The sequence below is a fragment of the Ovis aries genome, chromosome 6 (genome assembly GCF_016772045.2).
Source record: "Ovis aries strain OAR_USU_Benz2616 breed Rambouillet chromosome 6, ARS-UI_Ramb_v3.0, whole genome shotgun sequence".
Classification (NCBI taxonomy): Eukaryota; Metazoa; Chordata; class Mammalia; order Artiodactyla; family Bovidae; genus Ovis; species Ovis aries.
In genome coordinates, this window is record NC_056059.1 from 60,142,417 (window position 1) to 60,166,271 (window position 23,855).

Here is a 23,855-nt window from a genome sequence, read left to right on the forward strand (position 1 = left end):
GAGGGAGTAATGGAGTGTTATTGTTCAATAGGTACAAAGTTTTAGGACAGGAAAATGAGATAGCTCCGGAGATAGATAGATGATGTGATATTTGCACAACAACGGAAATGCATTTAATGTCCCTGAACTGTACAGCTAAAAATGATTACAGTGGTAAATTTCATGTCATGGATATTTGGCCACAGTAAAAAAAAAAAAAAAAAAAAAAGAGTCGTGGAAAACCAGCAGAGTTAGTACGTGGAATAAAAAGGAGGAAGGGATGCAGGTCTTTAAGAGAAGATGGGAAAATTATTAGAAAAAATGATGTCTAGATTATGCAGCTTTTTCTTCATGTTTATGATTCAAATGGCAAAGAGAGAAAACTGATCAATGTATTGGCTTATCAACTGAGACTTTTCAAGTGTGTGAAATCTAGTCTAAAAGTGTCCTTGTTCTAAGACTAGAGTTAGTCTGAGGTACTACTAAAATTCCTTCATGCTTTTAGATATGGGGAGCTGTTCCAACATGTGTGTGATTTTTTTTGTAAGTACAGGACAAACCGATACTACAGGGTGACACAAAATCCTAGTAGAAAGGAAGCCAGCAAATATTTCTATCTACTGTGTGTTAAAATGGAAGGGACGGTCTACTCCAAAGAGAGGGCTCAATGGCCAGTGGCATACTTTCTTCCAAAGTTTGCTCCAGTCTTCCTGACATTGCTCAGTAGTTGAGTCAAACCATTTTAACATTTCTGGTAGGTGTAAGTGGTAATGGCAAAGCATAACTAAATATTCATGAGCTTATTTACTCCTTAAACCTGTTGGATGTCGTCCATTGTTTGAGAATCTGATTAAATTTATGAACAGTATTAGTATAGACTTTCAGTGTATCTTTGTTGAGATGGGTGGCAATTGGTGAGGATGCTGATTAGACAGAACCAGTCTGTGGAAACTATCACTTTAAAATTCTAGTCGTGTGAATGTATGCTAGTTGCTTCAGTCATGCCTAACTCTTTGTGACCCTATGGACTGTAGCCCGCCAGGCTCCTCTGTCCATGGGATTCTCCAGGCAAAAACACTGGAGTGGGTTGCCAAGCCCTCCTCCAGGGGATCTTCCTGACCCAGGAACTGAACCTGGGTCTCTTATGTCTTTTGTATTGGCAGGTGGGTTTTTCACCACTAGTGCCACCTCTACAAATCTCTGTGAAGGCCACTGACCGTTCTTTTGAGATATATCTATGATTTTAAATCTTAATGTGAAAGAATGCAATCTGTCCATGTGTGTGGTGGTATGAACATTGTCATATGTAATGTTTGGGGATGGGGAAGGCAAAGGTCCTTGGCCTTTGCTATATTATCTATTACTTATAAAATAAACATGTTAGAGTTAAAAGAAACCATAGAGGCTATCTTGAAGGATTTTCCTATTACTTTACTTTTACATTTAAAAATAAGATTAACTTGCGACTCCTCTGGCAGTTCAGTGGTTAACACTTCCAATGCAAGGGGTGAGGGTTTGATTTCTGGTGGGGAAACTAAGATCCCACATGCCATGTGATATGGTTAAAAAAGTAACAATAATAAAACTAAGTAAATAAAAATATGATTAACTTGAAATTTTTTCCTAATACTTGATGCAGGGAAACTTTTTTCTCCTACAGAACTGCTGCATTTCCAGAAAATGGAAGTTAAACAACACATCATGTTGCTCACAGTTAAGTTTAGATACCTTTATTGTTGTTTTCACTACCTGTGTACTAACATATTTTTACTAAAAACTACCTCATTCTTTGTATGTGCGTGCGTGCTCAGTCATGTCAACTCTTTGCGACCCCATGGACCGTAGCCCGCCAGGCTCCTCTGCCCATGGGATTTCCCAGGCAAGAATACTGGAGTGGGTTGCCATTTACTTCTCCAGGGGATCTTCCCCACACAGGGATCAAACCCAAGCAGACACTCTTTAGATATAGACAAATTGAACCTCTCACTTTAAAAAAGAAGAAACAGGTCTTGATAAGTTGTGACCCATCCAAGTTTAAGTATTTTTGTTTGTTGTTTGTCTGGACTCACCAACTGAATTAGCTTCTTGTAGACAATGAAAAGACCTTTGTTCCCTGGAAGCAGGTGGAACAGAGATGAACACAAGTGGTGGCATAGATGCCAAGTGAGTGACTGCAAGCCTCACGGGTGCATTCCCCCATGAGCAGGTCAGAGGCATTGAGGCGGACACGGCATCAGCTGGATGATACTGTCTACTTCAGAGGTCTGGCGTGTGTTAGGGCTGGGCTGGGCCAGGGGAGGGGACAGGCTTACATTTCCTGACCTTCTTAGATTCATTTACGATTTTAAATCTTAATGTGAAAGAATGCAATCTGTACACGTGTACAGTGGTCATATGTATGTGTACCTATGAACACTGTCATATGTCATGTTTGGGGGTGGGGATGGCAAGTATACTTTAGTACATTCCTGGAGGATAGTTTCACAACCTCAATTACAGTAGTCATTAAATTAACAGTTCATCCTCCAAAAAAAGTTCATTCTCATTAATTCCATTTATAGAAATTTAACCCAAGAAAATAATCAGAGACATGGGTAAAATTGATAGTCAGGTATGTTCACTACTGTGGTATTCATAGCACAATGTAATGAACATAATAGTATGTATTTATATATGATGTAACAAACCTTCAAAAATATGAAAATGGCTTAAAAATTACAGCATAGTTGTAGGCTAGAATATTTATTTCATGTTCTCAACTATGTTAAATTTAACTATTTTGTTAAATTATATTTTAGAATATATATGAAAAATTTTTAAAGGGCTTCCCAAGTGGCTAGGTGGTAAAGAATCCGCCTGCCAATGCAGGAGATGAGGGTTCCATCCCTGAGTCAGGAAGATCCCCTGGAGAAGGAAATGGCAACCCATTCCAGTATTCTTGCCTGGTAAATCCCACGGACAGAGGAGTCCAGCAGACTACAGATATGGCTTAGTGACTAAGCAACAACAATTTTTAAAAACGAAAAAGGAATATACTACGGTGTTAACTGTGGTTATCTTTGGATTTTCAGATTGTAATTTTATATTATTCTTTAATTTCCAAGTTTCCTTTAATGAATATGCTCTGATAAAAAGAAAAAAATATTTAATTAGAAACAATTTTAGCTCTCTGTTGTCCCTGCATGTTCAGAACCCAGCCTAGAGGATATGAAAACGGACGTGGTGAGGCAGGTGGGCTGGGGGTAGGGGGAGGGAGGGAGACAGTCGGGCAACCAGTGTCACAGTAGCTCCTCCCTAACATACAGGGATCTGCTGTCTCTACCTCTCAGAGCTAAGTGAGGGCTGTGGTTACGGCTGGGAGGGCTGGCCGTCCAAGACTCGGGGTGAGGCTGATGCAAGTAACCTCTTTCTTCTATGTCCCCTATCCCTGCCATAACATACCTAGGATTAGCACCCACAGAATAATACCTTCTGTCTATGGAGAATTATATAGTTGTCAAAGTGCATTTATATATATTGCAGTTCACAGGATTACCATGATTTGGAGAGTTTAACATAGTTATTTCTACCTTATATGACAGGTGAGGAAACAGAAATCAGAGGAGGCATACAGATTGTTCAAGGACATATCAGTAGCTCTCTACCTTTTACAAAGGACCTTCCTTGCAAAAAAAAATTTCAAAAGACAACTCTGAGTGAAATCGCTTGAACTCATTTGGGGGTGGTTGGGGAGGGTGAGGGAGACAAGATATAGAAGCAGTAAACAATTTCCCTTAATTCCTAAGATGCTCACATAGCAGCAGCAGGAGCGTCTCGTCTTGGGCCTCAAAGATGTAAACTGAGCAAGGAAATAAGGATTTATATTGTTGGTTCGAAATGACTTACCAAATGACTTATCATGTCATATGTACTAATGTCAATAAACATACATCTGGTACATACTCTCTATACAGCAGATGTACTGGTTGATAAGAATGAAAACTTATCAAACTTTGGCAAGTGTACTTACCAAAAGCCACCTCTATACAGCAGATGTACTGGTTGATAAGAATGAAAACTTATCAAACTTTGGCAAGGTGTACTTACCAAAAGCCACCAATTCGATTTGTCTGATCCTCTACACGATGTAGAATAAGAATACACAGGAAGATTCAGGCAGCTTTCTTGGGATTTCTCAGTTCAGTTTTTGGAGTGCCCCGTGAGACAAATCCTAAGGAGTTAAAAAAAAAAAAACAACCTGCTAGGAATGTTTTCTATTTCAATAAAATTTTCATACATGCATTATGAATTTGGGGCCATTTTCTTCAAAAACCTAAGCTACTATTACTCTAATTATCATATTCTCTTCAGATCAAGAAACGCAACCTTTTATTCCTCCTCCTGTCCTTGAAGAAACAGGCAACAGCCATAAGAAAATGACCAATTTCTTCCCTTTGTTGCATTTTCCCTTCTGTCTTATTTAGAACCCTGCCTCCCCACCCCAACTCCAAGATGAACAACACAGCGTTTAGGAATGAATACAGATGTAGCTTATATTTTATGCTTATAAATCCACAAGAAGAAGAGGTGGTACCCCTTTAAAGAGATGACACTATCTAGCTCATGGACTCCTCCATCCCCATTTGGGGGCTTATGTCACACATCACTATGGATCATCACATTCTTTCCTGCTAGATCCAGAGGGTCTCAAAAACCAGTGAAACAAGCCCTTTGGCCAACCGTCACCAACTGATCAGAGCTGGTATAAAAGAAACTTGTTATTCTGCCCTAAAATGTGTAAGACACTTTGGAGGATGTTGTTTGCATGGAGTACTGTAAAAAATAGGATTTAGAGTCCTAGGATAATCTTGAAAGTCATAATATAGAAAGCATTCAAAAGAAACTTAAGTTCAAGAGAAAGGTATTTTAAAAAGGGTATGTGAAAAATATATATCCTGAGCACAAAACTTTTACCTTTATTTCACACCTGGAAATATTAATATAATCTGCCAAACTTCAGGAATATTCTCACCTAACTACGAGGGCCCTCATGAAGCCATCTGAAGACCAGGATGACTGCTACAATCCAGTATGGTGCAGTGGCTGCAGCGCCAGACTTGGAGGACCTAGAAGACTGGGATTTTAATTCTAGCTCTGCCGTGCTTTGTTCTATGTTCTTAGGCAAATCGTTTTACCTGGCTGAGCTAAAGTTTGCTCCCCTGAAGAAAAATAAAAGAGTTGGATCACCAGTAGTTTTCAAACTGGTTTTTTAATATTTGTTTTGCTTCTTTTTTTTTTTTTTTTTTTAAGGCGTAGCATCCTTTCTTTCACCAAAAATTTACCTAGATACAGAAACCAACTGATAAAACAGGAGCTGGCTAAGCTGAAGTAGGGGATATGGGGAAACATCTCCACCCATTCTGCTCCATCGTCCATGCAGGCTGTGTGGGAACACCATAGGTTCTTTAGAACCACGGAGCACAATTTAGAACCTGCCAATGAAACAGCCTTTTAAGTCAGTTACAGGCTTCCCGGGTGGCGAAGAACCCACCTGCCAATGCAGGAGACATAAGAGACATGGGTTCAATCCCTAGATTGGGAAGATCCCCTGGAGGAAGGCATGGCAACCCACTCCAGTATTCTTGCCTGAAGAATCCATGGATAGAGGAGCCTGGCGTGCTACAGTCCATGGGGTCACAAAGAGTTGGATACGACTGAAATGACTTAACATGTACGTACATAGTCAGTTACAGCTCCAAAATTATTCCACCATAACTACCTTTACATTGCAGTGACTGGCAAGGCATTCAATGGCATCCATAACATTATAGCAACACAAGCAATAAAACTAAGCCATGAACTGGCTTTAATCCTAATTATTAATGATCTACTAAAAATAAAGCTACACCCTCAAATAAATCATAGAATAATTGCTGTTTAACTCTGTACATCTCAAAGCATATAACCCTCACCTTTCTTAAATGCGGCATCCTAGATAATACCTAATGATCACCATCACAGTGTTTGATAAAGAACAATAAATGTGGAAATTACAAGGTGTGTCCTGAAATTAATTCTGCCCTGTCAAGACAACAGAATAAAATGTAAACTCCTGCACTATTCATTTACTATTTAAGTGAATCCTGACAAACTTGCTAAACTTTTCTGGGCCTCACTCTCCATATCCATAAAGTGGAGCTAATTTCTTGTGTGACTGTATGGAGAACAGAGAAAATACTTATAAAACCCTATTCCTGGCACATAATATTGGTGCAAAATCGTAAGCTTTCTCTCTATAATGGCAAATGTTTCCCTTTGAAAAATAATGTCATGGTAATGGAGATGTAAACTCTATGAAGTGGAAGCAAATTATTAATATATAAATGAAATTATAGGTTTTACATAGTTTTGTGCTGAGTCTTAATGATGGAAAGGATTACTGAAGTGCCTCTCATGGCAATTTAAGTAACAGAAAATTTCCCGGGGGGGAAAATACTTAGGACTATTTATTTACCGAAAAACCTGATTTTCCAGAATGACTCCAAACACAAGTCATTTCATAAATATTTTAATACTATTTTATCATGAAAATCTTCAAGCAAAACCCACAGGCCACTTTTTTTCCTTTCACTCCACACTCATCCTGACACAATATTGGGTGTCCTGGGGCACCCCATTTAAGAAGTCCATCTCTAGTATAAATCCTCCATTTTACTATGGAGTAAACTGTCTTACTGAAGGTCACATAAGATTTGTGGGGAAGTTCATAGAGAAACAAAATAGTTTCCAGACAGAAACTGGGTTAATCACTCCAACCCTTCACTCCTTGTTCCGTGAAAAAGCTACAGATAGTGTCCATTATAGGCTTCTTGGGTGGCCCTGGTGGTAAATAACCCACCTGCCGATGCAGGAGACCAAGAGGCGTGGGTTCGTTCCCTGGTTCGGGAAGACCCCCTGGAGGAGGGCATGGCAACCCACTCCAGTGTTCTTGCCTGGAGAATCCCATGGACAGGGGAGTCTGGCGGGCTATGGTCCATACGGTTACAGAGAGTTGGTAGGATCCGAGGGCAACCTTCTGTTGGGCTTACGACACCTATGGCGTCATCTTCATTTGCCTGCCCTGATTTCCTCCCTCTCTATTTTGTCTGCCATATGTATTTTTGAAAGCTGTTCAAATCTATTTTTGGAATGAGGCAAGGTATAAATAAATATGTGAAATTAATAACTGTCTTTTTTCCAAAAGGAAGCTCCAGTCTAATATCAAGTTCCATGTCACATTCTGCTTCTTTCAACTCTCAAGCATAAACTGAGGCTAAAAATAACTTTCTCAACCCCAGTCCTCCACCAAGGATGAGAATTCTGTTTCTTAAAAACAAACTGGTTCTAAACATAAATCAACTGTCCACACCCCAGGACAATAGTATACGAGTCTGAAGGGAACAGCTACCCACTCCAGTATTCTGGCCTAGAGAATTCCATGGATTGTATAGTCCATGGGGTCGTGAAGAGTCAGACAGGACTGAGCAACTTTCACTTTCACTTTTCACTAAAGCTACCAGGAGACTACCGGAGCAAGAGTCTGGTAACACAGTGCTGGTTCGAGCTCTGCCAGCAGCAGCCTGAGACCCTCTGCAGGCACGCCACTTAGCTTTCTGGCCTTAGCATCCTCACCAGCACACTGAAGCTGATATTAACGCCACAGGTGAGAGTCATTACGAGGATAACATGAGACACTACATTTTGAAAGCATCTTGCCAACCATCAGCTCCTGCCTGGACAGCTGCACAGCCTCCCAGCTGACTTCATCCCATCCACTCTTGCCTGCTGTAATCAATCTGGCTCTCAAGACAGGCAAAGTGACCTTTTAAAAACACACAATTTGGACTTCCCTGGTGGTCCAGTGGTTAAGAATCCAGCTGCCAATGACGGAGACATGGGTTCAATCCCTGGTTGGGGAAGACCCCACCCGGCTTGGGGCAACTGAGCCCGAGCACCGCAACTAACTGGAGGTCTTGCACCCAGGGCCCACGCTCTACAAGAGAAGCCACTGCAACGAGAAGTCCGCGCACCACGACTGGAGAATAGCCCCTGCTCTCCGCAACTAGAAAAGAAGCCTGTGCGCAGCAACCAGATCCAGAGCAGCAGAAAATTAATGACTAATTAAAACCCACACAATTTGATCATGTCACCCTCCTGCTTGAATCTCTACCCTCCCTTCCACTACCCTTAGAAGAAAGTCAATGTCCTCAGTAAGGGATGTAAGGAAGACTTTGGCTCCTTCCCCAGCCTCATCTTGTGTCACTTTTCCCCAACGCTTGCTACTCCTAGAGCTTTAAATCTTCCCCAATGCCCTGCCTAGCTAGCTTGTTCTCATCCTTACACTTCACTCCTCAGAGGTCATCTCTGGAGCCCCTCTCATAACACTGGCTCGAATCTAATGAAATTGCCCCTTGAGGGGACAAAAACAGTAGAATAGTGGCAATTTTACTTGGTTTAATTTTACAGTAGTTGGTATAATGGCAGTCTTCTCCAGTCAATTATAAATGACTTGACCAGGGCAGGATCCAGATCTGATCACAGCTATAATCCCAGTGTCCCACACACAATCCTAGCACACAGTAGGTGCTTCACTGTTTAATTAGTGAGAGGGACTGTTACTACCTTTTCAATACTAAGCACATAATTGATATACTATCATCGGTAGTATCATGTTTTCGTTCAAATGCTACTGTTCCATAGGAATAAAATATAGCCAAAAGAAAAAAAAAATCACCTTTTAAGACTTTCCTGGAAAGTCAATTCTGGAAACCATGACTTTTAGTAAGTATAACACATATCATCAGGAATAGAATTTAGCCCACTGATAAGGTATCATTTATGGATTTTTTTTCTTTTTCAACTCAAATGTTTCTTACCAAATGGCAGAATGAAAACAACTCTCAAAGGAAACCAGATGATTTGGATTTATCTTTTTTTTGTTTTGTTTTGTTTTTACACCTTTTGCCATATGACAGCAAAGCAGTTGGGGGAAAACTAGCATACAAAAGAATGCTGGACTTGAAACAGGAATTTAAAAACACACTTCCTCATGGTATTAAAAAAGAATACACCTAAAACATCCCCAGATCACCTTGCCAAGTATACCTTATCGTATGTCTCTCCTGAAATGAACCGAGCAAAGACCAAGTCCAAACAAGTGGGATGGACTTCCCTTGTGGTCTGGTGGTTAAGACTCGGAGCTCCCAATGTAGGGGGCCTGGGTTCAATCCCTGGTCAGGGAACTAGGTACCACATGCCGCAACTAAGACCTGGCGAAGCCAAATAAATAAATAAATATTGAAAAAATAATAAACAAATTGGGATGATTTGCAGGGTAGAGGAGGCTAGTCCCAATAGTACTAATTACAACAAATATTCACGGAGTGCTTATTAGGTGCCAGGCATTGTGCTAAGCATTTCATGTACACTTATTTAATTGTTACTACAACTCCATGAAGCAAATTCTGTTTATACTCATCCTGAACATGAGGGAATTAAACAGAGGGAGACTGCTCATTTGTTCAGGTTCCTTAATTGTAAGTAATGAAGCTGGGATTGAAACCCAAGAGGTCTGAGACCAGAGTCTGTGCTCTTAATTATTGTGCTCTATGGAAAAATCCAATTGCTGCTATACCCCAGTTTGAGAGTAGAAAATGAAAATTTCTGTTACAATAGAAATGACAAATCACTCTATGTATTTATATGGCAGTTTTAGAGTCATTTATGAGAAGTCAGAACTGTGAATGGCAAATCCATGGATTGTCAAGGCCCACCATCTAAGGGTTTTCTGAAGAATCTCAATATCCACCTTCAAACAGTAAAAGATATTCTTGCTTGGGTTAGAAATAAAGCCAGGAGTGTAACTTTTTAGCTGAAGAGTAGAAAATGTGAGACACTCATAAATATTACGGGCTCAGAAATACCTGCTTACCCAACTTGTTCCCTAGATTCTTGAAAAACTGGCATGCTTGGGGAAGTTTTCGAGAAACCCTATGAAAGGCATAATCAGAGCCTGCAATTTCACTGTCTATGGCTGTTAATAATCTCTAATCAGATTGTTTTTTCTCGCTAACAGTTAACAAAATTATCTGTGTCTTTTTGTCTTTTCATAGCAAAGAAAATGAACACAGTAACATTAACATCACAGAAATTATTTTTAAAATGAACGCAAATTACCAATTCTTTATGTATGATTCATAAATGGTGGTTACTGCAATCTCACTACCCACTCCTTCCATTTCTTGTGTGTGACATTTGACCCTTTTTATAATGTGCACCTTGTACCAGTGAAACCTAAGGCACCAGCTAGTTACTTATTAAACCTGGGTGCCAAGGGCTGACTTGTACAAATTATGCTGTTAACTGCCCGGCCTGGCCTGTGTGCAGAAGTGGAAAAAGCAATCATCATAGCTGTGAAATTCTGTCATATCGGCAGAATTGAACTACAAATTGCAGCAATTCGTGCCTGACCTCTGATCTGTGAAGTTAAGTCTAAACCTTTGAACCTCAGCTTGGAGTTGAGAAATAGTATTTACTTGTACCCAAGAAGATGGCTGCTGTGAATAGTTAACCCCGTGTGCCTGGTACTCCATCTATCTCCACCTGCCCTGAAGAGTCAAGAGGGAGATCTGGAGGGTAAACTTCTCATAAAGTGGCATTATGAAAAAAATCTAATAAAAGTAGAAAATTTCAGGATGTAACTTTTTTAAGGGAGCATATAAAAATAATTTTTAAAAAGAAGAGAATCTGAGATAACTGAAATTATTGGACATTTAGACATAGTGAGAATGTGTGTTAAATAATTTTTTATAAATTAGGCAAAAATAGAGTTTTGACTATACATTAAAACTTTAAAAATTTTTAATCAAATGAATCTCTCATATGTTGTATATTTAAACAATTATCTAATTTCTGTATAAAATACAAACTCATATTAAGTCAGCTCTATGAAAAAGCAATCTTGGGAAACCAGTTTTACTTTTCTTTGAACCTAAGTTTACCTTCTGATACTAAACTTTAGATGTAGGCTAAGGAATAAGAAAAATATCAGTAATAAATGTTTTTATGTATACATTTTGTTATAACATTGATTCATCGTATTTTATTCATAATGACAAGGGTTTTTCTTTTTAGGATTAGCTTCAAATGCTATCCAGATCACTCCATTTTACAGGCAGAAAAAAGCAATTAAAGATTCTTTATCTCTGGCTTCTTTAATATTAGAACATCTAAACAGCACATAAAATATAACTAAATTATTCCTTCTAATATAAGTGAAACTAATTTATATAGTGCTTAAAGTATATAAACCTACACTTAACTAATTCCATTTCATAAACTTTACTGTTGGCTTGAAAAAAGCAGTATGATTGATATGAGAGTCTTTTTACACCTGAACTTTTCTCAGTCATTATCAGTAACCTTTATGTAGTAACTCTCAAGAGCTAATTCTATTAATTTCATATTTTTCCTTATCTCACTTAAATAATCACACAAAATTCTTTTGTAACAACTGAGTCTGAAATGACTTTGAAAAACAAATGTGGATATTACTGATAAATTCCTGCTTTTAATCCCAGAATGAAAATAGCAGCAATCTATGAAAACATGACTTTTTTCCACCTGGTTGTTTCAAGTGTGATAAAGTGAAAAGATGCTAGACAAACTGTTTTGGTTTTTGTTTTTTAAATGTTCTTAAGAAGTTTGGTTTTGCTGCTGGTAAGGCAAACTGGGCAGCATTTGAAATTCTCACAAACTTCTAAATTTTTTTTGCCCTCAATTAAAAACAAAATGGATCACTTGTTTATTCAACCTGATCTAAATTACTTAAACTAAACAAAACCATCTCCTCCTCTCTTCCAATTACAACAAATAAGGTGTCCCCTACCTTTCCAGTCTTGAAATCTGGATGCGACAGGCTAATGGTAACAAAAGCTTTGCTTAAGCAAACTTTGCTCCTGATCCAGGAACTGCGTAACTCTATTATACATGACACACTTCTCCTCATTGGTCAATGAGCTTTGGCCACTTAAATGCCTTGGGAGTCATTTGCTAAGGGCACCTGGAATGAACTTGAGTGGGTGGTACAGAAAGAAGGGAGGTGTTTAAATCACCAGATACAAAATGCTCCACAGCAGCCTGACAATGTAATAGCAAACTTTCGGTAGCAAATGGATCTGGGGAAGACCCAAGAAGACAAAAGTTCTGACATTTCATAGAGAAGGAAATGTACCTGAAGTATTTTATTCTATCACCAATACTAACTAAAAGGAAACAAATATATTTTTAAAATTCACCTTCCTAGAAATAAGGTGGGTGCCAATTACATTGTTCTGCTTGCTACAAAAAAAAAAAAAAAAAAATTCTTACTTCACCTGAGTTGTTGAGTTTTAAACACTTCATGAAGTGCTTAGAAAATTTCCAAAATAGAAAGTACTCAAAAAATGTTACCATGATTTCCTAGAAATGTTCTATTTTTTAGTACTTTATTTATATATAGAATTTTTTTTTTCTTCTCATTGTATCTGGGGTAGGTAACTGGGAGTGAGTACCCTTTATCTTTTCTCCTAATCACGACCAGTAATAGGGTTTAGATAAGCCTGATAGAAAAAAGAGAGAGGCAAAAATTACACAAGAACTAAACCCTCATTTATTTTACTTTATCCATTTGGAGCTGGCAATGGATTTATTGGTAAGAGGCAGGGGAAAGTAGAAGGGGTAGAAATAAAAAGGAGCAGTAAAACATGATTCATGGACAATAAAAACAGTCCGTACATAACAACGGGTTCGGAGGACCAGAAGCACTTAAGCAGAGTAAATATATTCCTCTGTAAGCAGTGAAGAGATGGAACCGCTCTGGGGGTTGAGATGGTCACTTCAGGCAGCCAGTAGATCAGGGAAGAAGGGACCAGAAGATGGACTACAGGAGGCTCCCTGAAAGCTAACCAGTGACATCTGGGACCACCTGGGCCAGGATTAACATGAGCTCTACAGCTCAGGGGTAAGGAATCCACCTGCCAATACAGGAGATGAGAGTTTGATTCCTGGCAACCCACTTCTTGCCTGGGGAATCCCATGGACAGAGGAGCCTGGCGGGGATCACAAAAGTTGGACAGGACTTAGCATACAAAGAAAGCACCCTACAGGGTCCAAAGAAAGGAACAAATCTATAACTCTTCCTGAAACAAACATTTCAAACTTGCGGTCTTGAATTTTCCCTTAGTTGTTATTTTGTAAATCCCATAACTTTAGCAATCTGAAGTAGCCAGGACGGGAAAAAGGCCAGAGCAACAAGTTTTAAATCTACTTATCTACTTACATTTTTTAAGAGAGACAGTTTTATTACTCCCAAATGAAATAATCTAAAGCTATCAATAGTGACAAGAAAATTATCAACAGGTTACTTAGTAAAGGGTCAAAATCCAGAACAAGTCTAAGATTATAATCACGTTAAATATTATATAAAACTAAATTGCTAAGTTCTGATTAAAGGAAAATGGAAGCAATCTCTTGGCAATGATACTAAGGCAGTGTTTCCAAAAAACTAGTAAATTTACACTGAATTCCTTTTGACTACAAAAGGAACCCAGAAAATCTGCCTTTTTATATAAGTGTAATTGAGTATATTATGTAAGAATATTATATAAGAATGTAATAAATTCTGGATGTGTAACATGCGTTAAGCATTAGGAAGAATATTTTTGGTTTAAACGTTTGGTTTATGAATGCCTGTTGGTCAAGTGTGTGAATATATATGAGAGAAAAAGAGAAAATGTGTGTGTGTGTGTGTGAATTCTTATACAAACATTACCAAGAATACAAAAACATAGGGAACAAACCATCTCAAGATGATAAATTTCTAGAGTAAGGGCAGGGCAGCTTTTCACTGAATATCTAAAGGCATAATTACCATTACAGCCTACCCTAAACAAAAATGAGCAACTTCTGCCTGCTTCTGCTTTGAATAGAGTTAATTTTAAAAATACACATGGCATACCAATATCTATGGTCTTGGCAAAAAACATGGCACACAAGTTATCATAAATGCACACGATATAGACAAGTACACAAGAAAAGTAAAAGTCAGCCGTTCTGCTGGTAGGGACACCGATTCCTATTACATAAGCCTCGGTGAAGGGAGATGTACAAAAACTGTATGTTGGTGGCATCACAGTAGACACACGCTACATTTGCTGCCTAACTTCCAATAGCTCTGGCATACATAAGTCATCCTTGGAGGAGCATCCTTTGTCTTAACAAAGCAACTTTGTTTTTAGAGTGGACTGACAGCAGGCAAATAGGAGATCTGAGACTGGCAAAAAAACAAAAACAAAAAAACCCTAAGGTAAGCTCTAAGGTAAATCTGGAAAAAAGAATAAGAAACAAGATTCAGACAGATCATGGAAAAGAGATGTTGTAGCATGGATGGAGACCTGGTAATAAGCCAGGAAATTGTCATGTGGGTTATTTTAAATATAGGTAATATCTCTCAGAGCTTCCCTGGTGGCTCACCAGTAAAGAATCTGCCTGCCGGTGCAGGAGACTCAGGTTCGATCTCTGGGTTGGGAAGATCCCCTGGAGAATGACATGGCAACCCACTTCAGTATTCTTGCTTGAAGATCCCCATGGACAGAGGAGTCTGAAGGGCTGCAGTCCATGGGGTCACAAGGAGTTGGACATGATTTTGTGACTGACCAACAACATTTATTAAAGTCCCTTTTACATCCTATTAGGAGAACATTATTTTTTATTTTATCTTACCTAAAGACTTAAAGATCTAGCCAGTGTGAAGATCAAGTGAATGTGTGTTGCTCTATATTTAATAGTAGTATATAGTTTTCCAGAAGTAAACTTTACACTAAGTATTTAGAATTTCAAAACTTTTGCTGAAATTGGTTACTGTATTAATGCATGACTAAAGCAGAAGAGGAAGAAATGGTACACACACACACACACACACACCAAGGTACTAGCCTTCATATGAAAAAGTGTCAATTATTGGCGTGAAGCCATATTACCTGTATGGGTGGTGTCAGCAACAATAGTTGGTAACTAATCGACATTGGGAAGGTGAGTTCAAAGAGTTGAAGGCATGCAGGTATAAGAGTCCTCCTAAAGACTCTTGGAACCCACCAAAAGAATGGCAACATTATAAAAGGATTAACACCTCCAAACATCTTTTGTTTTCAACATACACACACCTTGGCCTCAGCTGCATGCACTGTTAACATCCCTTTACCTACAGTAATCTTCACTAACTCTTAGAAACCTGCTAGGTTTGACAGTGATCACTTTCTGCTCCCTTACCACAGCAAACTGTCAGTCAGTTCAGTTCAGTCACTCAGTCGTGTCCGACTCTTTGCGACCCCATGAATCGCAGCATGCCAGGCCTCCCTGTCTATCACCAACTCCCGGAGTCCACCCAAACTCATGTGCATTGAGTCAGTGATGCCATCCAGCCATCTCATCCTCTGTCATCCCCTTCTCCTCCTGCCCCCAATCCCTCCCAGCATCAGAGTCTTTCCCAATGAGTCAACCCTTCGCATGAGGTGGCCAAAGTACTGAAGTTTCAGCTTTAGCATCAGTCCTTCCAGTGAACACCCAGGACTGATCTCCTCTAGGATGGACCGGTTAGATCTCCTTGCAGTCCAAGGGACTCGCAAGAGTCTTCTCCAACACCACAGTTCAAAAGCATCAATTCTTCGGTGCTCAGCTTTCTTCACAGTCCAACTCTCACATCCATACATGACCACTGGAAAAACCATAGCCTGAACTAGATGGACCTTTGTTGGAAAAGTAATGTCTCTGCTTTTGAATATGCTATCTAGGTTGGTCATAACTTTCCTTCCAAGGAGTAAGCGTCTTTTCATTTCATGGCTGCAATCACCATCCGCAGTGATTTTGGAGCCCCCAAAATAGTCTGACACTGTTTCCACTGTTTCCCCATCTATTTCCCATGAAGTAATGGGACCAGATGCCATGATCTTCGTTTTCTGAAAGTTGAGCTTTAAGCCAGCTTTTTCACTCTCCTCTTTCACTTTCATCAAGAGGCTTTTTAGTTCTTCTTCACTTTCTGCCATAAGGGTGGTGTCATCTGCATATCTGAGGTTATTGATATTTCTTCTGGCAATCTTGATTCCAGCTTGTGCTTCTTCCAGCCCAGCATTTCTCATGATGTACTCTGCATATAAATTAAATAAGCAGGGTGACAATATACATCCTTGATGTACTCCTTTTCCTATTTGGAACCAGTCTGTTGTTCCATGTCCAGTTCTAACTGCTGCTTCCTGACCTGAATATAGGTTTCTCAAGAGGCAAGTCGGGTGGTCTGGTATTCCCATCTCTTTCAGAATTCTCCACAGTTTATTGTGATCCACACAGTCAAAGGCTTTGGCATAGTCAATAAAGCAGAAACAGATGTTTATCTGGAACTCTCTTGCTTTTCCATGATCCAGCGGATATTGGCAATTTGATCTCTGGTTCCTCTGCCTTTTCTAAAACCAGCTTGAACATCTGGAAGTTCATGGTTGGAGAATTTTGGAGAACTGGGGAATTTTGGAGAATTGGAGAATTGGAGAATTTTGAGCATTACTTTACTAGCGTGTGAGATAAGTGCAATTGTGCAGTAGTTTGAGCATTTTTTGGCATTGCCTTTCTTTGGAATTGGAATGAAAATTGACCTTTTCCAGTCCTATGGCCACTGCTGAGTTTTCCAAATTTGCTGGCATATTGAGTGCAGCACTTTCACAGCATCATCTTTCAGGATTTGAAATAGCTCAATTGGAATTCCATCACCTCCACTAGCTTTGTTCGTAGTGATGCTTTCTAAGGCCCACTTGACTTCACATTCCAGGAACTACAGCAAACTGTAGTACCTCGTAATTACCTAATTACCAGTCTTTACTTTACATATCCTGTGGTAGTTTTAACACACTTTTTATTTTTTAAAAGAAGAAGTTGAGAAGAAGTACTGAATGCAGGTGGAGAGGAGATATCTATTACAAAGTCATAAATAATGTGTAAAATCCAAGCCCTGTGTTCCACTTTTAACACAAAAGCCATACTGTAAAAAGGAGAATCCCCTCCCCACAATGAGCAATCTGGTTAACAAGAGCTCAGGAAGCGTGTGATTTTGCAAAGTAATATGTAGGTTTTACTCTTTAATAGTTAAATGGTATTTTAATTTCCTCTAAATTACCACAGAAATCCCCTACCATTCTGGATTTACCAAGCACTGTGCTTTTCTGTCCAGATGTGTTTATTTTCAATAATGCTCTGCGATATATTCAAGCACAGAGGGAAAAAGCAGTCAAAGACCTGGACCCTGATGTGGGCTCTATGAACTGGGAGCTAATAACTAATAATCTTTTTGGAGACAATTAAATATCAAACAACTGAAACACGTAAAATACAGGGCGAACCGCAGCACCACGTGCTGTGCAGACACCAAGCGCTGCAAGGTCAGGTAGGAGCCTTATCAAGTTGACCAGAGTCCATGGGGAAAGCTGCCATCCGGGGGTGCCAGCAGGCTGCCTTCTGATTTATAGTCATTTTAGGTTACTTACATGACAATCACAAAGCTCACAACTTCAAAACATGCACTTCTTGGGGCTTCCCTGGTGGATCAGTGGTAAAGAATCCACCTGCCAAAGCAGGAGACACAGGTTTGACCCCTGATCTGGAAGGATCCCACATACGTCAGGGTGACTAAACCCATGCAATACAATTGACCCCATGCTCGGCAGCCGGAGAGCCGAATCTCCTGAGCCCATGAGCCGAAACTACTAAAGCCTGAGTACTCTGGAGCCCGTACTCTGCAACAAGAGAAGCCACCGCGATGCGAAGCCTGTGCATAGCAACTGGACCCCTGCTCACTGCAACTAGATAAAAGGCCGCAAGGCAACAAAGACCCAGGACAGCTAAAAAGAAAATTTTAAAAATAAAAATACACTTCTCTGTTTACTTTGTGATTAAAAAAAAAAAACAAAACCTCTTTGCTGAAGAATTACATAATGTATTTCATAAGTATAATACCTTAATCAACCAAGAAATTGAATCTTATCTGGGGCTTGAATGGCTGGCAAGGTCCTAAATAAGTCATGTTGTCTTTAAAAGACTGTGAACATTTTTTTTTCTTTAAACTCTTGGGTTCACTTCTTGTTTAAGCTTAATTATCTGATCAATATACTTTTGCCATTTTGAGAACATAGAAGCAGATATTCTAAAGAAAAAATTTAATATGGAAACAATAGAAATCATGTAAAAAAGAATCTAGCAGATTAAAACTTTAACTGCTGTGCATCTATAAACATCGGTTAAGTCATTAATTAGAAACATGAGGACACCTTTAATAGATCAATTGCAAGGCTGATCAGTTTAGATAATGCTAAAATTAGCAAGCAGTGTATGTTCAAGAAAAAGAACAACATAAAATAGTACTGAAGCAAATAGTTTAGACATAATGAACCTAAGTTTCTATGAGCGCACGGTAATGTCTCAAGATACTCAATTTAAATTGGTTAGCTGAGTCATTCAATCATTCAACAAATGGTTACTGTCATTGACTGTCTTTGTTCTAGACCTTGAAGATAAAGTGGTGACTAAGACAGACATGGTCCTTCCTGTTATGCTGGAGAAACATAATCAAAATGAAAATATATATGTTTTGGGGAGGGAGCATAGTGACAAATACTATGAGGAAGAATAAAGCAGAGTTAGGAGGGAAAAGGGGGAGCTATTTTGAGTAGGATGGTCAGGGAAGTCCTTTTTCTCTTAAGGAAAGACTGCAGTGGGGTATCTGAAGACAAAGATAGTGAAGCTGAAGCAGAGTGAGCAGAGGAGACAGGGGTCAAATGCGGGGCTGACAAGCAAGGATTTTAGTTCTACTGGGCTTAATGGAGGATTTTTAGCAGAGAAGTGACGAGATCTGATTTTCTTTTTCTTAAGATCACTCTGGGCTGAAACGAGATCCCAGGCATGCAGATGAGGAAGCAGAGAGATGGACTGGAGGCTGTTCAGGCCTGGTAACCCTGGGGTCATGAGAAGAGAAGTTGACTTTGAATTACATCATAAAGGCAGAATGGGCAGAGCTGACTGCTGGATGACCTGTAGGCTGGCAGTGTCCAGGATCCTCACACTGCAGCCCGGGCAGCTGGGGTCAGGGTGGTTCCATAACACCGTGTCAGTAATATGGGTAAAACATTTTGCATGGCATGGCATTCATTCATAAGCAGTAAAAGTGCAAATGTATAGTATCAGTGATGTTAACCATCGGGCAGCATCTCAGAATATTATTTTTAAAATCTAGGTTTAAGCTAATCAACTCAGTCCTTCACTTCACTGCTAAATGTATTATGCGTAAACTCTGCAGTCCTCTCCATTTCTAGTTTTCTTTGGCACTTTTATGGTTGTTTAATTCAAAAACATGTGCATGCTATGGAAAGCTGACTTCAGGGCCTAGAAACAATAAATACACGAAATACAGTCTCATCGACCTTCGTTATTAAAAGAGACACGCTGGGTGGGTGGGAGAGAGGCTATACAAAAGATCCATATTATTGAAAACTTCCAGATTTGAGGGAAACACAGACTTGTGTAAACAAGATCCTCCGTGGAAAACCTGGGAACCTCCCCAGGCTTCCTGAAAGTGAAGGTGGAGGACTCTAAGTGGGTGCCTCCCTCATTCGCTGTCTGGCCGTCGTCTCCACCGGGCCCTTTGAGTTTGCTGCTCTTTGTCTATTGCATACTCTTTCCATCTTGGACTTCATGACCCATCCTACTGAATTCCCCTCATGACTATGCTCTGCTTTGGAAGACCTTTATTTCTGACTCCCCCTCTGTCCCCCAACACTGACTTCAGTCTAGGATCTTCCTCCCTCATCCTCTGTGTCCACTCTCCGGTTACACCACTTGGCCTTTACTTTCTATTCTTCCACTTGAAAGAATAGTCTACAGTCTCTTTAGATGTCCTGTTAGCTAATAATATGAAATATACCAGCTAATATACTTATCATATATGCATGGTAGATGTATTTTAATCTCTCATTTCAAGAATTACAAATGACTGAAACTTGACAAGATGTTCAGCCTCATTGGTAAACAAATAAATGTAAATTCAGACAAGATACATGCTTAGAATATCATTTAACCAATAAAATTAGCAAATATTTTTAATGAGTAGTGCTAAAATGCCACTCTTTAGTAAGACAAATATAAATTGACCAAAACCATTCCTTAAAAAAATTGTAATATATATGAAAAGCATTGAAAATATTTATTCTCTTCATTTGGTGATTAAATCATTAAGATCTATCTAAAGAAATAATTAAAATGAAGTTTATATATAAAGATGCTTATCTCAGTGATACATTTAGAAACTATCCAAACACTTCACCTTGAGGGAATGGTTAAATAAATGATGGTACAGAAGATACTAAAAATTATATTAGTTCTTTAGCCACTAAAAATTACATTTACATAGAATTTTAATGTTATGAATAAAAATTTATGATATGTGAGATTAAGAAAATAGTACAGAAAACTGTATGTATAGCATGATCTCAACTGATACTATAGATGTAAAAACTAGAAAAATATAACAAAATGTTGATAGTGGTTGTCTTTGGATAATAAGAATATTAAATATGGTGATTTAAGTTTTTCCTATTTGTAGTCTATATTTTAACATTACATTTGGTTATCAGAAAAATTTAAATGATTTGATAAGATAATTTCTTGTTTTAGCCCCTTTCTCTCCTTTTCAACCCATCATTTTAAGTTCTTAATGCCAATTATTTCCCTTTCTCTTATCAATTTAGCTAACACTAACCACATACAACCTCTTTCCTTCCCATTTGATAGCCACTTTTCCTGCTAACCATCCAGAAAGCAGTAAGAACCATCTAGCTTAATGAAAGGAATTTGATGTGATCCTGATCATCCATAACGTTACGAGCTTTTTGATCATGAACTGCAAATCTTAACTTCTGACTACAAACCACTGCATAATTTCCCTTTGTTCCTCTCAACCTCGACAGATACACACCCACGTACAAAATCCCCTACTCTCTTTCTACTTTCTATGTCTGAACAGATCTGTGTTTTCTTTCACAACTCTTCTCTGGAGTCATCTTCTCAGAAAAGCTTCTTATGTAGGTATCTGCCTTTCTCTACATGGCTTTCTTGCCACACTGCTTCAGCATTTCTGCGTCAGACACATATATATAGACATACATGTGTGTGCGTGTGTGTGTGTGTGTGTGTGTGTGTGTGTGTGTGTGACTATTTGACAACTGTGTGTCATTTGCAAAATGGTTTGGAATTTCTGTTATCACAGCATTGCATAAACTATAATTCCACATTTGAAAATTAAAACTTATACACAAAGTTTAAGACTTTCTCTTGATTTTTTTTTGGTGGGGGGGTTGTTGTTGATTTACATGGTTGCCATTTATTTGCATGACAAGCTGATAGTATTAATACCTTACAAAATACATCATATACAAGCCATCTGCTTTCAATGTGTCTCTCTGCTAAGGGCATACACACAGAAATTCACTAACCTGGGTGCTCAATGCTCTTGATAAAATTCCAAACTACTGGTAAAATATTTCGACTTACCATATGGAGCCATAAATCATAGTTAGAAAATTCAGCTTAAGAAGAATCCTTGTGAAACAAAGACTGAAAAGCTAAATCTTTAACACTTTGGTGAACAACTATGAAAACAATTGGGAAGAAGGAAAGTCGCAGTAACAGATGCTCCCTCTGTGTAGTAAGAGCCTGCATGTGTGTGCCTCTTCTGTTCTCCTACATGTTTGTTTCAGGCTCCCAATCTGAAATCCATATGTGTCCCTGACACCACAGTGCACTGAGAAGCACCTCACTTCTCTGGCATTGTTTTATAGGAAAGGAAACAAAACAAAACGGCAATGGAGCAACTTGTTAACACAATGTGTTTTTAGAAACACCAATGCTGAAATCATCAGCCCCAGAGTTAGTTCCAAGTGAAACTATGAAAGGATATATATATGAAAATCACTTTGATCTGATGTTACTGAAAATAATAGTGTCAGTCATGACTCCTTAAAATTACTCAAGGGAAAGTCGCTCAGTCGTGTCCGACTCTTTGCGACCCCATGGACTGTAGCCTACCAGGCTTCTCAGTCCATGGGATTCTCCAGGCAAGAGTACTGGAGTGGGTTGCCATTTCCTTCTCCAGGGGATCTTCCCGACCCAGGGATCGAACCTGGGTCTCCCGCATTGTAGGCAGACGCTTTACCCACTGAGCCACCAGAGAATTACTCAAACGGACAATTTTTTTTTAATTGGAAAAACACATTACTGTGAAAACATAGTTTTATAAAGAGGAAGTACACACAGCCCTCAAACTTACAAGCATGTGATTAACAAAAACTGCTTATTAGATTTCTTTTGAGTGGCTGTCTCTAAAGTATTTATTGGAAGTAAAACTACAAAATAATAATAATAATTAATTGAAGCGACAGAATACCATTTATAGTACTTAGTTCTCTTTCAAAAATGAAAGGAAAATTATGATAAGAAATCTCCATTTTAGATTCAGTTAATAATTGAACTTAGGACGGAGACATATCAGTTAATAATTGAACTTAGGTTGGAAAATTAAATAACTAAATGCAGTAGTTAAGACTGAAACTAATTTTCAAATCAAACTAAAAACTGGTTCCAATCATTAGTTTTTCTTTCAACCAAGAATTAAATGGAATTTAGAAATATTTATTAAGGGAAAGGCTACCCACTCCAGTTTCTGGCCTGGGGAATTCCATGAACTGTATATAGTCCATGGGGTCACAAAGAGTCGGACACAACCGAGCAACTTTCATTTTCATAGCATTAAAATAAAGTCAAAGACAAACTACAAATGGGATGGGCTACAAGACATATAAAGAAAAGTCAGTTTCCTTACTGTGCAGGAGCTCTTACAAACCAATAAAGCAAATGTAACTCAATAAATATGAGAAAAATATGAATAGGCAATGTGCAGAAAAATTCAATTGCCAATACACATAAATATATGTTCCACTTTATTCACACTGAATTTTGTTCCATTAAATAAATGTAAATTTAAATTTTAAAAGTCCTATCAAATCAGCAAAAATTTGGAAATTTATAACACCCACTGGTGGTGAAAGGTGGGAAAAACAGGGATTCACATATACTCTAGTGGGAATATAAATGGGTATAAGGACGTGATCAAGCATTCTAAGATGCCTAAGGACACAGAGTAAATTCTTTTTTTTAAAGATTTTTTTGGATTTTTTTGGTGTGGACCATTTTTTTTTAAACTCTTTATTGAATTTGTTACAATACTGCTTCTGTTTTATGTTTTTGGTTTTTTGCTTTTGTTGGTCTGAGGTATGTGGGATCTCAGCTCCCTGACCAGGGAAGTCCCCAGAGTAAATTCTTTCATGTGCATATTCTTTGTGTTGCCTGACCTACACTATAGACCCTTACTCATACACTATAGACCCTCAATTCAAAACCTGTTAAATAACAAAAATACATTAATTTTTTCACTTGCATAAGAAAACAATCTAGCCCCTGTCCTATCAAAATGAAGAAATGTTTATATATTCAGTAGTAAGGATAATTACTAATTTGTATAGTGTTGTATAACTTATAGAATTCATTCTTGTCCATACTTAATCTCAGATTGTGGTGGAGTAATTAATGTTCTCATCAACTTTTAGAAATGGACTACATATAAGGAATACTTATGATATTACACCCTGGGATGGGGAACAGACTTAAATGGAAGCTGTAAAATCCTCAGAGGAAAGGTGTTGGAGGGTGGTGAAATGAATGCTGAGTAGAAGAGA

The 23,855-nt window shown here is 38.6% G+C and overlaps 1 protein-coding gene across 31 annotated transcripts in view; it reads right to left on the reverse strand.

Annotated features, from left to right (window-relative positions):
* Nucleotides 1-23,855, reverse strand: part of RBM47 (RNA binding motif protein 47) — a 169,707-nt gene that overhangs the window by 30,813 nt on the left and 115,039 nt on the right. For 21 of the 31 annotated variants that reach the window (XM_042251342.2, XM_027970942.3, XM_042251334.2 and 18 more), the window contains one exon: nt 4,066-4,189. The exons of 5 other annotated variants lie outside the window; for them this stretch is intronic. The gene's annotated coding sequence lies outside the window, so the exon portion shown is untranslated. Of the gene's footprint in view, nt 1-3,988; nt 3,994-4,065; nt 4,190-11,884; nt 11,957-17,561; nt 17,640-23,855 lie in introns of those variants that run through there. 5 more of the 31 variants (XM_060416990.1, XM_060416992.1, XM_042251337.1 and 2 more) reach the window with 3 other exon arrangements.